This window comes from Lolium rigidum, chromosome 1 (assembly GCF_022539505.1).
Source record: "Lolium rigidum isolate FL_2022 chromosome 1, APGP_CSIRO_Lrig_0.1, whole genome shotgun sequence".
NCBI classification, from domain to species: Eukaryota; Viridiplantae; Streptophyta; class Magnoliopsida; order Poales; family Poaceae; genus Lolium; species Lolium rigidum.
Genome location: NC_061508.1, coordinates 113,481,628 through 113,495,138, shown reverse-complemented (window position 1 = coordinate 113,495,138; position 13,511 = coordinate 113,481,628). Strand labels below are relative to the sequence as shown.

The 13,511-nt window shown below is 46.1% G+C and overlaps 1 pseudogene; it reads left to right on the top strand.

Annotated features, from left to right (window-relative positions):
• Nucleotides 1-3,163: 3,163 nt before the first annotated feature.
• Nucleotides 3,164-6,817, top strand: LOC124650281 (annotated as a pseudogene).
• Nucleotides 6,818-13,511: the final 6,694 nt, after the last annotated feature.

Genomic DNA, 13,511 nt, shown 5'->3' with positions numbered 1-13,511 from the left:
TCTGCACGAATTGATAATCGAGTAGTTGTTTGAGTTTGAATTATCGGTATATACTCCCCCACAAAGGATGTTTTAACTTGTGTGTAAATTTGGATGTGTATGCAGACTAAGGGCCACTTCTTTTGGGCTTTTGGAACTATCTAGGTCCCAAATCGGTGAAGCCCAAAAAAAGTCAAAATTTCTGCGCAGCTTCCCTCTACCGCTGGGCTTCTTCCTAGTGTAAACTGGACGGTCCCGAGAAACTGATGAGGACCAGCTTCCCGAGCTTCTGGAGTTAAAATCGAATGTTTCGGATTGCACCTGCTATTCATGTTTATTACTCGCAAAATGCCACCGAGTGGCCTGAATCGTTTTTCTCTGTTTCTTTTCCCGAGCGGGCCCGTTTGGCTGTTACACCTGACACCCACCCTCATCTCTGTCCTTATCTGGTTACCCCCGATCAACTTTCATGTGGTGAGGTGCAGCTCGATCGTCACCGGCCGCATCTGCCGCAAGTATTCTACTCGTTCTTAGATTTGGGAACGTTCTCATGCTTCAGCTCGTTGATATTGTTCAGATTTGATCTTGTCTTGTGTATTTGAAAGAAGGAATTCTCTTTTATGATTTCAGAAGAATTACTTTAAGCGTTTGCAGTCTTCTTTGTAATGATGTTGGCATTCTCACAACTTGACGAATTTTTGAATTAATGACACATGATTTTTAATGGTGTGTATTCTATGTGCTCAATTAACATGAAAAATCTCACTATGGGACCAATATTCAACGATACATGAAATTTAGGGGTATTAGAGACATTACACGACAAACAAGTCTAGACTTCATAAGCCCAAAAGAAGAGCAAGAACAGTTTCTAAGAGCTTCTCCTCACCGGAGTTTCTCCCCACCGAAATTCAGAAGTTGGCTTCTTCATAAGCATAAGCCTAAAAGAAGTGGCCCTAAACTGTGTCTACATTCATGCGACTTTAGACAAACTTGAAAAGGAGGGACTATTACTCTTCAAATTTAATGATATCACAAAGCAGATACCATTGTTGTGGTTGAAGGAGAAACAAATATTATCTACTACCTCCATCCCAAAGTTTAAGGTTTACATTTTTTTGAAAAGTCAACATAATAAAGTTTGACCAAAATTTTAGAACAATCTATCAACAAATATAATATTTTGTAAATACCATACAAAAATATATTGCATTATCTATTTAATAATATTAATTTTGTATTTTGCATGTTAATAATTTTTCGTAAAATCTAAGTCAAACTTGACACAGTTTGACTTTTCAAAATAATTCAAGCCTTAAACTTTGGGATGAAGGTACTATACAGCACATGTAGCTTTGTTATGTGTAAACAATACTTCTTATGCGCCAAAATATATTGTGTATTAGTTAGTATATTAGAAGACATATTTTTGTTTCAAGTTGTCCCTTCTACAATTTTCATGAAGGTGTTTTTTTAAGCATTTCTTAGCCCGAGTTCAACTTGGTATGATCTCCGCGCATTTGATTCCACACATTTGATTGATTAGGTAAAGTATTATTCCTAGATAGTAGTATTTCATATGTTTTCTATTGGTGTATTTAATTTTGTGACAAGTAGAGAAACATGTACAGAGTGTCATAGTACAAGCTACAGAAGATCCTCATTGTGGCGAGGAAGGAAGGCTAGCCAATGCTATAATTTTATATTTAACATACCAAGTAGCTGATGCGAAATATAGAGGGACTAATGTTGTATTTAGAACATGTCTATACTACATATATTATGACTGGTGAAAAACAATAGGTATGACTGGTTTGTACGAGTAGAAAAAAATTCACGGCTAGGATGTTGAGCAGTGAGAAAATGTAGCAATGTAGCCAAATGATCACTGGATGGTAAGGAATGGAAGTTGAGTAAGCACAGAAATGGTAGATCTTTTGGGGAGTGTTGTTTCTATATTGCATTATGTTATTTCAAAGAAACTCGAAGACACAGGCTACGGAAATGGCAACAATGATTTCTGAAGTTAGAGAAAACATTGGCGTACAATGTTGATTGATATTTTTGAAGTAGGGTAGAAGGTAGAGTTGCAGCAATGTTGAAGTGGGGCAACGATGAAACACCATGACAGAGGGAGGGGGATAAGGACCCGTAGCAACGCACGGGCATTCAGGTAGTCTAGCATAATAGTTGACTTGTTATTTCAAAGCTAATATCAAAATAACAATTAAGTTGCTATTTCAAAGCTAATATACTGTATTCGAGGTGCTGTTTGAAAGCTACTACCAACATAACAATCGACTTTGAATTTCACAAGAGTTGTTTCTGCAACTTTGATGTAGAAATGTGCAGCCCTCCAATTGTATTTGTTCAACTGGAACTTGTGCACCAATTCTAAATTGTTCCTAGCTTTCATATAATCGATAAAGAGAATATATTGATATCAAAAGATATGAATTACACCCAGCCTCTGCAACAATGCAATACTCTAATGGCAGTACAGATGCACACAACTAAAAAAGAGAAAAAAAAACTAAAAAACAAAAGTCCCGCTACAATATTCCAGGCCTAGCAACAACAATACATCCACCACCAAGACAACACCTGAAATACAGATTCTCCAAAAGCGACGCCTCCAAGAAGGAAACAGTGTTCCTAGCTATCATGACCAATGACTTTGAAACAATTGATATTTTCTCTATCGACTAGCAAATAAAAGGTCCGATACAAACATAATAATATCGGTTTTGCTAATTTTTAGTTGATTGAAAACTAGGTTAGTTCTCTGGAGACTTGTAAACAATATGATTGCACCGTGATTCATGCTAACATGAGTTGTAATTGAGACTTTTGTAATGGTAAAAGAGGTTGCAACTGGGAAAAATCAGAGCGTTGGATTACCTCATGATTTATGCTACTCCCAACTCTTATGACACGTGGTGCGGCGCTAGTATTAATCACCGTAGAACATCGAGCAAGGCCAATAAATCAGACCCAATAATGCTTAACGTACAGACAACTTCTTTCAGGTGTGTGGATCTCAGATGTAGACCAGACCACAAAAGAGAAAAAGTTGAAGATAACGAAGGAAAGTGGGTGGATACAAAACCAGTTCATATCACTTGTCTTTCTGACGCATTCAGTACAAGTCTACATAATTGGATTGGTGAAAACTATCGTTGACAACACAAATAATGGAGGGCACCTCTGAGTACTGCTACCTCGGCTGGGCTCTCGTGTCGCTGGCGCTGCTGCTTGCAACGTTGAGGTGGCGCTTGACGGCCAACAATGGGTTGCGGCTCCCGCCAGGTCCGTGCAGTGGCGGACCCAGAAATTTTTCAAAGCCTGGGCAAGCCAGAATGTGACTAAATTTTTTCGCATATACATAAGCAAATATTAAGACCACATGAGGAAGTTTTCACATATAAAGGTGTACACAGGTAAAAAAACATCGGATAGTATTCATTAATTTGTTTTGGTCGAAGACCAGCAACATAAACTATATCACAGTAAAAAAAAAGCATCGGATTGTATTCATTAATATGCATTTCCACCCCATTTTGTTCATTTGCTTGCGGTTGTGGTCTTGTTGTACTATGCTTGTTGTGTCAACCAAAAAACATCTCATTGCTGAAATTTAAACAATTTTATGTGCAAGAATAAGTACTTTAAGTCCATTTCAACAATCTATACTCCAAATTAATATAAAATTGGACATCTGGCTGTGCTCAAATAAAAATCTGAGAAAGTCAGAAAGAACTTAAACCTAGTTGTCTTCTACTGCCTGGAGCCGACGAGATTGAATCAGCTCGCCGGCTCTGGTTCGAGCCGCCGCCCACCGGAGTTGCCTCCTCACTCCGGGCCGCCGAACTCGCCGTCACGAGCTCACGCCTGAGCTGCCTCGCTGCCGCTTGCGGCTGCCGTCCCACTGGATGCGCCCTGATGCCTGGGAGGCTCGCCCCCGTAATCGGAGGCCATCCTTGTGAGTCAGACTTCCCCGGCTCACCTGAATTAGGATGACGCGCGGAAGGAGAGCTGGGAACCTGCGCCTGGGACGAGGGTTTCACAGAGAGAAGCAGAGTTGATTGGGGAATTGGGAATCGATTGATTTTCCGTTGGTTCGGCCGATCGACCAGCTTAATGGACTAATGGGCCAAGGGAAACATGCACTCATGTGGGGGCATTTGGCCCAACAAAGGCAACAATCGCTGGCAAAGCCCGGGCAAAGCAGTCGTTCTTGTCGGGAGGCGCTATATGCCGACCGGGTCGGCGCGAACGGGGTGCCGCACACCCCTCCGACCCGGCGGCTATTAATTGGGCCGCGGCCCATCAGGTAATGTTTTTTCTGTTTTCCTTTTTTCCTTTTTTCTGTTTACAATTCTGTTTTAAAAACCTAACGTTTTTCTGTTTTTTTTTAGTTTCTAAAATTTGTTCAAAATTTTCTGTATATAGATCTTGTTAATGTACGATTTTATTTTTTAAAAAAAAATCGAAAATCGTTCAAAATTTAAAATTTGTTTAAAATTCGAAAATCATTGAAAAAATAAAAATCGGTTCAAAAATTCTGAAATTGTTCAAAATCCGTAAACAATTCAGATTTCGAAAATTCGTTCAAAATCAAATTTTGTTCCAATTTTGAAATTCGTTCAAAACTAAAAATTTGTTCCAATTTCAAAATTCGTTCAAAACTCAAAAATTGTTCAAACTTCAAAATTTGTTCCAATTATAAAATTGTTTTAAATTTCGAAATTTGTTCAACTTTCGAATATGAACATTTTTGAAATTTGAAAATTTTCGAAAATTATTTTTGAACAGAAAAATAAAACGACAAAAAATAAACACAGAAAAAGAAAACAGAAAAGGAAAAAGGAAACCGAAAAAGAAAAACCGCAAAAACCAGCAGAAACTGGAAAAAACGAAAAAAACCGCAACTAACTGAAAAACCAAAGTGCTATATGGGCCTGGCCCATGCTCGGGGAGGGTGTGCGGCGATCCGTATACACCGACCTGGTTGGTGTATAGGATTTGCCGTTCTTGTCTGCCTCGCAGCTGTGTCGATCGCCATCAACAGGAGACGCGCGGAAGAGAAGCCCGGGCAGCCGCCCGGGCAACAGGGACGGTAGGTCCGCCGATGGGTCCGTGGCAGCTGCCGTTCATTGGCAGCCTGCACCACCTGGCCGGGCAGCTTCCTCACCGTGTCCTGCGCAAGCTCGCGCAGCGCCACGGGCCGGTGATGCTCCTCCGTCTGGGCGAGGTGCCCACGCTGGTGCTTGTCGTCCCCGGAGGCAGCCCGCGAGGTGATGAAGATCCGAGACCCGGCTTTCGCGACGCGGCCGCTGACACCCACCATGAGCGTAGTGACCTGCGGCGGGCGAGACATCATCTTCGCGCCGTACGGCGAGTACTGGCGCCACCTCCGGAAGATCGTCGTCACGGAGCTCCTCGTGGCGCGCCGCGTCGACTCCTTCCGCGCCATCCGCGAGGAGGAAGTGGCGGCCATGCTGCGTGAGGTCGGCACCGCCGCCGCTGCCGGCTGCCAGGTGGATATGCGCGCCCGGCTGTCCACGGTCGTCTCCGACACCACGTTCCGCGCCGTCATGGGCGACCGGTGCAAGCAGCGTGAGATGTTCCTGCGAGAGCTCGACAACCTCGTTGGGCTCGCGACGGGGTTTAACCCCGTGGACCTCGTGGCCGTCGTCATGGCTCGTCGGACGCTTCAGCCGGCACCCTGCGCCGCGCCGAGGAGAACCACGCCCCGGTGTACGGTATCATCGGGGCGTTATCCAGGACCATCTCGACAGAATAAGCAGGGCGAAGAAGACGAGGACATGCTTGACGTGCTGCTCAAAATACACAAGGATGGTGAGATCGACATGGTCGCAGTCGAAGCCGTCATCTTCGTATGTACTTCCTCCATCCATAAAATCCTCCACCAATTAAATAATATTGAAGATTTGTTTAAATTTAATTGTATATACTCCCTCGGGTCTCTTTTAATTGACTCGAATTTAGTATAAAGTTGTACTAAATCCGAATCAATTAAAAAAGACCGTAGGGAGTATGTACTAACCGGTGTTTAGATATATTTCAATTTAGACGAATTTACGATATCTTTTTATGGTATAGAGGTAGTAGTACAAATCATCTCTCTTTTTCATACTCCTACACTACAAAAAATTTATTTGACAAGCACTACCGACAGGATCTCTTCGCCGCCGGCAGCGAGACATCGGCAACAACGTTGGAATGGGCCATGGCGGAGCTGGTCAAGAACCCAAGAGTGATGAAGAAGGTGACGGCCGAGGTGCGCCGAGCCTTCAAGGCCGGCGGCACGGTGGTCGAGGATAGGCTCGGAGAGGTGCCGTACCTGCACCTTGTCATACGGGAGACCCTCCGTATGCACGGCCCGGCGCCGCTGCTACTCCCACGCGAGTGCCAGGAGCCATGCCAGGTGATGGGCTTCGACGTGCCGAAGGGCACGCAGGTGATCGTCAACGCCTGGGCGCTGGGCCATGACGAGCGGTGTTGGCCGGACGCTACCGAGGAGTTTCGGCCGGAGCGATTTCAGGACGGCGCCGACGCGGCGGCGGTGGATTTCAGGGGCACCGATTTCGAGCTCCTGCCGTTCGGCGCCGGTCGGAGGATGTGCCCTGGGATGGCGTTCGGCCTTGCCAGCGTGGAGCTCCCGCTGGCCAGCCTGCTGCTCCACTTCGACTGGGAAGCGCCGGACCTGGCTGGGTTCGACATGACTGAGGCGTTCGGCGTCACCGCGCGGCGGAAGGCCGACCTCCTCCTGCGCCCTTCCCTCCGCGTGCCCGTGCCCGTGCCAAGCCTCTGACCAGCTGGAGCACAAGTCCCCTATATATTTCAGCACATATATATTGTTGCATGCATTCTCACTGTAATTGTGAACGCCTCATTCCCTTGGTTTCGTCGAAGCCACTAGCTAGCACACAAGAATACGGAGCTGTAATAAATTTGATTTTCTTAAAAAAAGGAACTTAGTAATAAAATTGGTTGTGTGCAGCACACCAGCTACTGGCTCATCGGATTCAGAAACGTAGGCAAATATGAGGCGTGCAGGCCAATGCTGAAATGTTAGAGCATCTCCAGCCATTTGAGCCTCACGGGCGAAAATTCGTAACAAACGCTGGATTGGATGAAAGCGTGGGAGGCAACATTTTCCCAGTAGGCGAAAAAGTCCAAGGCTCGAACCCGCGAGGCTTAGGTGAAGGGACAATGATGGCCCTGCGCTGCGACAGAGGAAGAGCTGCGGAGCATGGAGTCGAAGGGATTCCTCAGTCCCAGGAGGGTGGTTTCGGGTGCTCCTTGCGTAGGTAGCAAGTATGTCACAAAGTACAATCATTATGAATTAGCGTAGGTAGAAAAAAAAAACCTCCAACAAGCTTACATCAGAGGCAAAGAGCGACTATATTTTGCAACACTGAAAATTTACAGTGGCAGCATCATGCATTGACCTCAAGCAAAACCACATGCTTCAACAAATAAGAAAGAGATTATGAATTTAGTAAATAATATCCTTCGGCAATTTTCAATGTTAGTTCGAAATTGTATTTATGTCCGCATCGCCGGCGGTGGCAGACCTTCGGCTGGTGAATTTTTTGAGTGGCATCAGGGGCAGATCCGGGCGGTGTTCGCAGGAGGGCATGCGAGAAATGAGGAGGTTACTGAGGGAAAAAATGGAGGGAACCCAAATAAATATGGAGGGAAACCGGCTCTCCATAGCTGACAGTGCTGGCCCACGCGCCTTTTCACCTATCGCCGGTATCCCCGTGCGCACCCAGCGTGTTGTGTTCGGCCTTGTATCGCCGAAATTTTGACAAAAGATACCACCTGCCCCAATTCATTGACAAAAAGGACCACCTCTGAGCAAAATTGACAAAAAAGACCACGTTGTGTGTGGCGGCAGAGCCCCCAAGCGACACGTGGAGGATGCCACCGGGGTGTGTGGCGGCAGGGGCCCGCCGCCGCTGTGCGTGGCGGCACGTTAGCGCCGGCCGTGCGCCGTCAGCTGCCGTCTTCGCTGGTGGGCCATGCCGCCCCACGGTGCGGCGGCAGGTCGACGTGGAGGCTGCCTCCAACCCATCCGGCGGCAGGCCCCGCCATGCACGCCATGCAGGGCCAGGACGGGAATCGGCCGACCGCGCATGCGCGGGAGAGGCAGGCCGGCAGCATTTGGCTGTGCAGCACTGATTTCCATTGGTGTGATTTCGCAGCGACGAGACGTAAAGTTGTCGGAGATTCTCGCTCGATACAACAAATTAACCACCGAAAGCAGCCTATTCGCGTAGGAGTTCTGTGCTGATACAACAATTAGACATTCTGCACTAATTTTTTGGTACTTCTCACACTAATTGAAGGCTATATAAGCCGGCTTCCCTGCATAGAAATCGAAGCAGCAGGATAGAGTTTGCCTTCTCCGCGTCTCTGCTTCGTGCGCAAAATATTGGAGTGAGTATGAGTGTGCCTTGCTCGGACCAGGATTTTAGGCCGATGAAGGGGAAGAATGCAAGCTTGCCACCGGGGGTGAGAGCAGAGAGGTGTTGGTGCGGCCGCCTTGCGAAGGTGAAGGAGGTGGTTGATAGTTCAGCATGAAATATTTCATGTGCGCGAGCTATGATCATGATCCACGCAGACAAACAAGTTCATCATCCTCGAGGCCTGCGGTATGTTGTAACAGCATGATTAAAAAAATTATTTGTATGTCATTAATTTTCGTTGATTAACCGTACTATTTGTGTTGCGCTCTCCCCGCCCCTTTGCATGTGGTTTCACTGGATAGACCAGGAGCAGCCGGAGTGGGCACGCCGCGAGGTGGAGGAGAAACAACGGCGTGCATGGGCATGGTTCCATGAGGAGGACCGTTTCGAAAAGGCTATTGTTAATGATAAAGCAGAAAGAGAGAGACAGATACAAAAATTAAGGGCGGAGCAAGCTCGAAATCGTGAGGTGAATCAGAAGAGGATGGATGATGAGTCTGCACGTAGGTATGCATAGGAAGAGGTGCGCAGAGAGGCCCGTGAAACGGAGAGGAAGAGATTAAGGGAAAGAGCTGCCGAGGCGCAAGCGGCAGAAGAACGCGGCGACAAGTCCGGAAAATGGCCACGCTGGACGCAGAGAAAGTAGAGTGATATATTTGTACTAACTACGTATGTTAAATTCCGTTTTACTTTGTCGTTGTATCTTAAATTCCGTGGTAGTGAGTAGCCGTATTTTTGCAGGTTCATGTATCTTATTTTGAAGTACTTGTTGAATAATTATTCGAAATTATAGAAATATGTCTCATACATAGGTCATACATAGATAGAAATAATATTAAAATGCCAGAGTCGTCAACATATCACGCTTGTCGACGACGGCGTGGTGGTCTCCGCCTACCACCGAAGGTGACCATGGATTTGGTACACGATGTTGGCGCAAACCTCGGCCGTACTGATTTTTCTCATTCTCTGTACGTGTCTCATTTGGTGGTGATGGAGTCTGAAATACGAACTGAGATTCTTGATTTGGGGGAATCAAACTAGCATTTGTGCCGAAAATAGAACCTCCGAAGAATTCTTCAACTATCCCAGTAACATCATTGCGAGGTTGTTGGGAAGTGCTGCCGTAGTATTGTGGTTCCATCTGCGTCATATCAGGCCATGTCGGGACAGAAGATTCATGCGTATCGAACGATTCCGTCAGAAACATGCACACACTAATCATGTTCTGTAATTAACATGCATTAACCTGAGTTGGATATTGCGATTGCATGTGGTCATGACCCCGCAGTGGGGGCATATTGTGGCCTAAACCAGCTTCCATGTTGGACCACGTAGGGTCAACAGATTCCTGCGAACGTCAACGACATGTCATTAGTACGCATGTAAATAATCACGTGTTGGTAGGTAATATTAAATATGCGCATACCTGAGTGTTAAATCTTTGCGAGTATTCGCCTTCTGTGTAGGAGAATCGTTGTCCAGATGGATATGACGGAAAATGATCGTCCTCCTAATACAATTGGAAAAAAATGTGTCATTGTTGTAAGTTCAGGAGGAATGTATGTGCAAGTTGATTACCTGTGTGGCGCCATGGCGTTGAGATATGTGTGCGGACTGTGATCGGTCTAGTAGAGATGATTCGCGTCGTGGATTAGATGTTTGCGAGGTAGAGGGAACTGGTACGGTCGGTGTGGCGGATGGCTGGCTCACACGTACCATACTCGGTGTGGTGACCCTGCATACCACTGCATGTTGTAGTATGCCAGTCGTTGATATAACATTCACGAAGTACCATTCCGCAAATATTACATCCCTCAGAGTAGTACAACAGAACATAGCAGGTCCATACCTCATTCATTTATTATTACAAACATAAAACACATATCGTCTCGGAGTTCCTCTTGGGTCCTAAGAGGAATACTCCTGGGTTCGAGGCGAACCTAACTTAGCTTACAATATAGAAGTCTCATTAAGTTATACATTTATTTCCTCGAGCAGCCTAAGTATTAAGAGTTCACACCGCTCGGCTACTACTACTACTCGGTGCTTCTAAGATTGATCTCCTCCGGAAGCCTTCCCGGTTCCGTAGACTATAAGGTAGTCTACGCCTTCAATACCTCCGAGAGGTCTCGGTTCTTCATAGCCGATGATCTCGGCTCCTTCATGGTTGTCGTAGTGCTCCTCCAGACGATTCAGACAATCTAAGCAAGGGATTTAAGAGTGGGATGAGTACGAGCGTACTCAACAAGTTCATTATAGATAAGAGGTGTTTAATGCACTAACTACGATATTAGACTAGAAAGTCTAATAACAATGCAGGTTTTGATACACATTTCTTCAAGAGATTGCTTTTATTTCAAAGAGCTATGTCCGTCAGCCTTCACCGGTTTACTAGAACTTCATGGAGCTCCTTTCCGGCCGCGTTCGCAGTTCCATATCCCGAACAGGGAGTGACAGGTCACGGTTCTTTACACTCGCGGAGGTGTGTTGCTTTACCCATAAGAGATCTTAACCTTGGTGCCAACCGGGCAGCTTTCCCGTCCACACTTCCTTCGTGTGAGGCCCGGTATAAGGTCTAGCCAATCATGTTCCTCCGCTACCTTGAACACCCACCCTTTGTTGCATGCCCCGACCCTGGGTCCACGCCGGTCCCATTATTCCCGTAGATTTCAGGGTGGACCCCGACCACGACGTCAATGCAGGGCTCTACCATACATTCCTACGCCGGTAGCTGCAACCCATCCTAGACCGCAATACCGTGGGAACTTAGCACTCCCCAGCCTCACCGCTTGCTCCTTCGGGCGACAAGTTTACTACGGACAATGCCGTGGGGACTTAGGACTCCCTCACCTCACCAGCCTTGCCCCTTGGATTACAAGTGTACTATGGTAAAGCGCATCCGTTGATGAACGAGAGGTGGAAACACTTTTGACTACTCGTCCCACTCCGGATCTTATGGTTAACACGAGTATTACTAAGCACAAGAATCATCGGACGACATTTGTTGTTTAATCCTAGATGGATATAAACCCGTGCAATGGAACCTCCACCATATCAACACAATCCATGGTTCCATTGCCCACCACATAGTCATATTCATAGTTATGAAAATAGTGGTTTTGCTTTTTATGCAATAGTGATAAACATAGTACTTTGCAAGTAATTTGATAAAGATACTCAAATGACATGAGCAAGTGATGAACTTGCCTGAACACTGCAAAGTTTTGCAGTTGGATGGTGTGGACTGACCCTTGTCCTCTGGTTCTGAAAAATAGCATCATTGTCCGATAAGGGCAATGGTTAAAGAAGCAATTATGCATGGTTCCAGTTTTAGGGTTTGTTCCCCCTTCCGATGTCGTTATTATTTCATGTAAGAGGTTAATACTAAGAATAATTTTGGGATACTTTATTTAAAGTAAAATACAACCTTGAAATGTTGTCAAGGTGTTGTTAAAGTCCAAATGCATTAATGGACTTATTTTTATTATTGAAAATTATATGTGTGATTTAAATGATTATTTAAATCATCAAATGAAGACTTATTCTTAGTTGTCTTCAAAAATTCCCTTTTGTATTTTATTATGATAGAGAATTTTATGCTGATCTATTTTCATATTTTTCATTATTTTTTTAGAGCTTTTAAACATTTCTTATTTAATTTCAAAATTTTTGTATTTAATTGAAAATGTGAAATGTCCTATTTACCCCTGGGCCCACCTGTCAGGGTGGCCCAGTGGGTTAACCCTAACCCGAGCCGCACTTGGGCTCGGTCGGCCCACTCGCCCCTTTCTTCCCTCTCCTCGCACCAAAACCCTAACTCCTTCTCCTCTCTGGCGATTTCCTCGTCGCCGCCCCCTTGTCGGAATTCCTCCGGCTAACTCAGGCCGTCGCCGCCGGCGAGATCAGGTGGATCTAATCCACCTTTCGACGGCGGACACGGTGGTCCGCGCCGATCTGGGATTCGTCTCCGCCATCACGCGGCCCCAACTCGCCTGCAACCCTGGCCGCAAGGGTTCATGGCGATGCGCCACCTGCCGGCGCTCCTGATGATGCGGTGTTGCCGTGCCAGGCCGTGTTGTTGCTGGGCGTGGCGGCGCTGCCATGACCAGGCCTGGCCTGGTGCTGCCATGCCTCCGGTGTGTGCCGCCGTGGCCGCCATGGCCGCGTTTCTTCGCCTGCGTCACCGCGAAGTGCTCCTTGCCTCCCCTCCTGTGCTTGACCATCTTCCTCCTCTAGTCCTACGGCTGTGCTTTGCTTGCCTGCACAAGAGCTGTGGTGCTCTTCTGCAGCGCCATGTTTGCCTGTCCCTGCTGTGCTATGCTGCTGCGCTATGTGTGTGCTACAACTATGTGTAGTACCACCATGCCTCGATCTATGCAAGAATTCCTAGCTTAATTACTTGTGGTGCTAGCATTTCTTGTCTAACTCCATCCCTGTGCCTCTGTTCTTGTTGATAAGCTTGCTATCTACTCCAGTTTATTCATATATGTTGCCCTGGCTTGATTGCAGTGTGCAATTCTTGCTAATTTGCAAGAACCAGTGCACCTGGGTGCTCTTCAGTGTGCTATAATTCATGGACATGCTCCCTTGAGCATGCTTGTGGTGTAGACAACACCATCCCTTGATGGTGTGCTTCTGCATATAATTATATGTCATACATTTGATTGTCTGCTATGCCATTGTTCCTGTTCTGTGGCCATTTAATTTATCAAGTTTCTGTGTGATGCCAGTGATTGATTCTAGCATGCTTTGATATGCTTTAGCGAGGCTCGGTGATCAATTGATCACCACTTGCTTGTTGATTACATGCTTGCTAGCTTCCCGTGCTTATCCGGTGCTCCCTCTGGTGTCTGTGTGACACACATGCTTGTGTCGATGTGTGTTGATGCTTGCTCAAGCATCATCTGATGCTTGCAGTGAGCCATTGGGTCACTGGCAAGATGTTGGTGCTTTTGTTACTGGACTGTTTCATTTATCTGTAATTCCTTGCTTTACTAGATGGATAAATGATGTGAACTGTTTAACAGT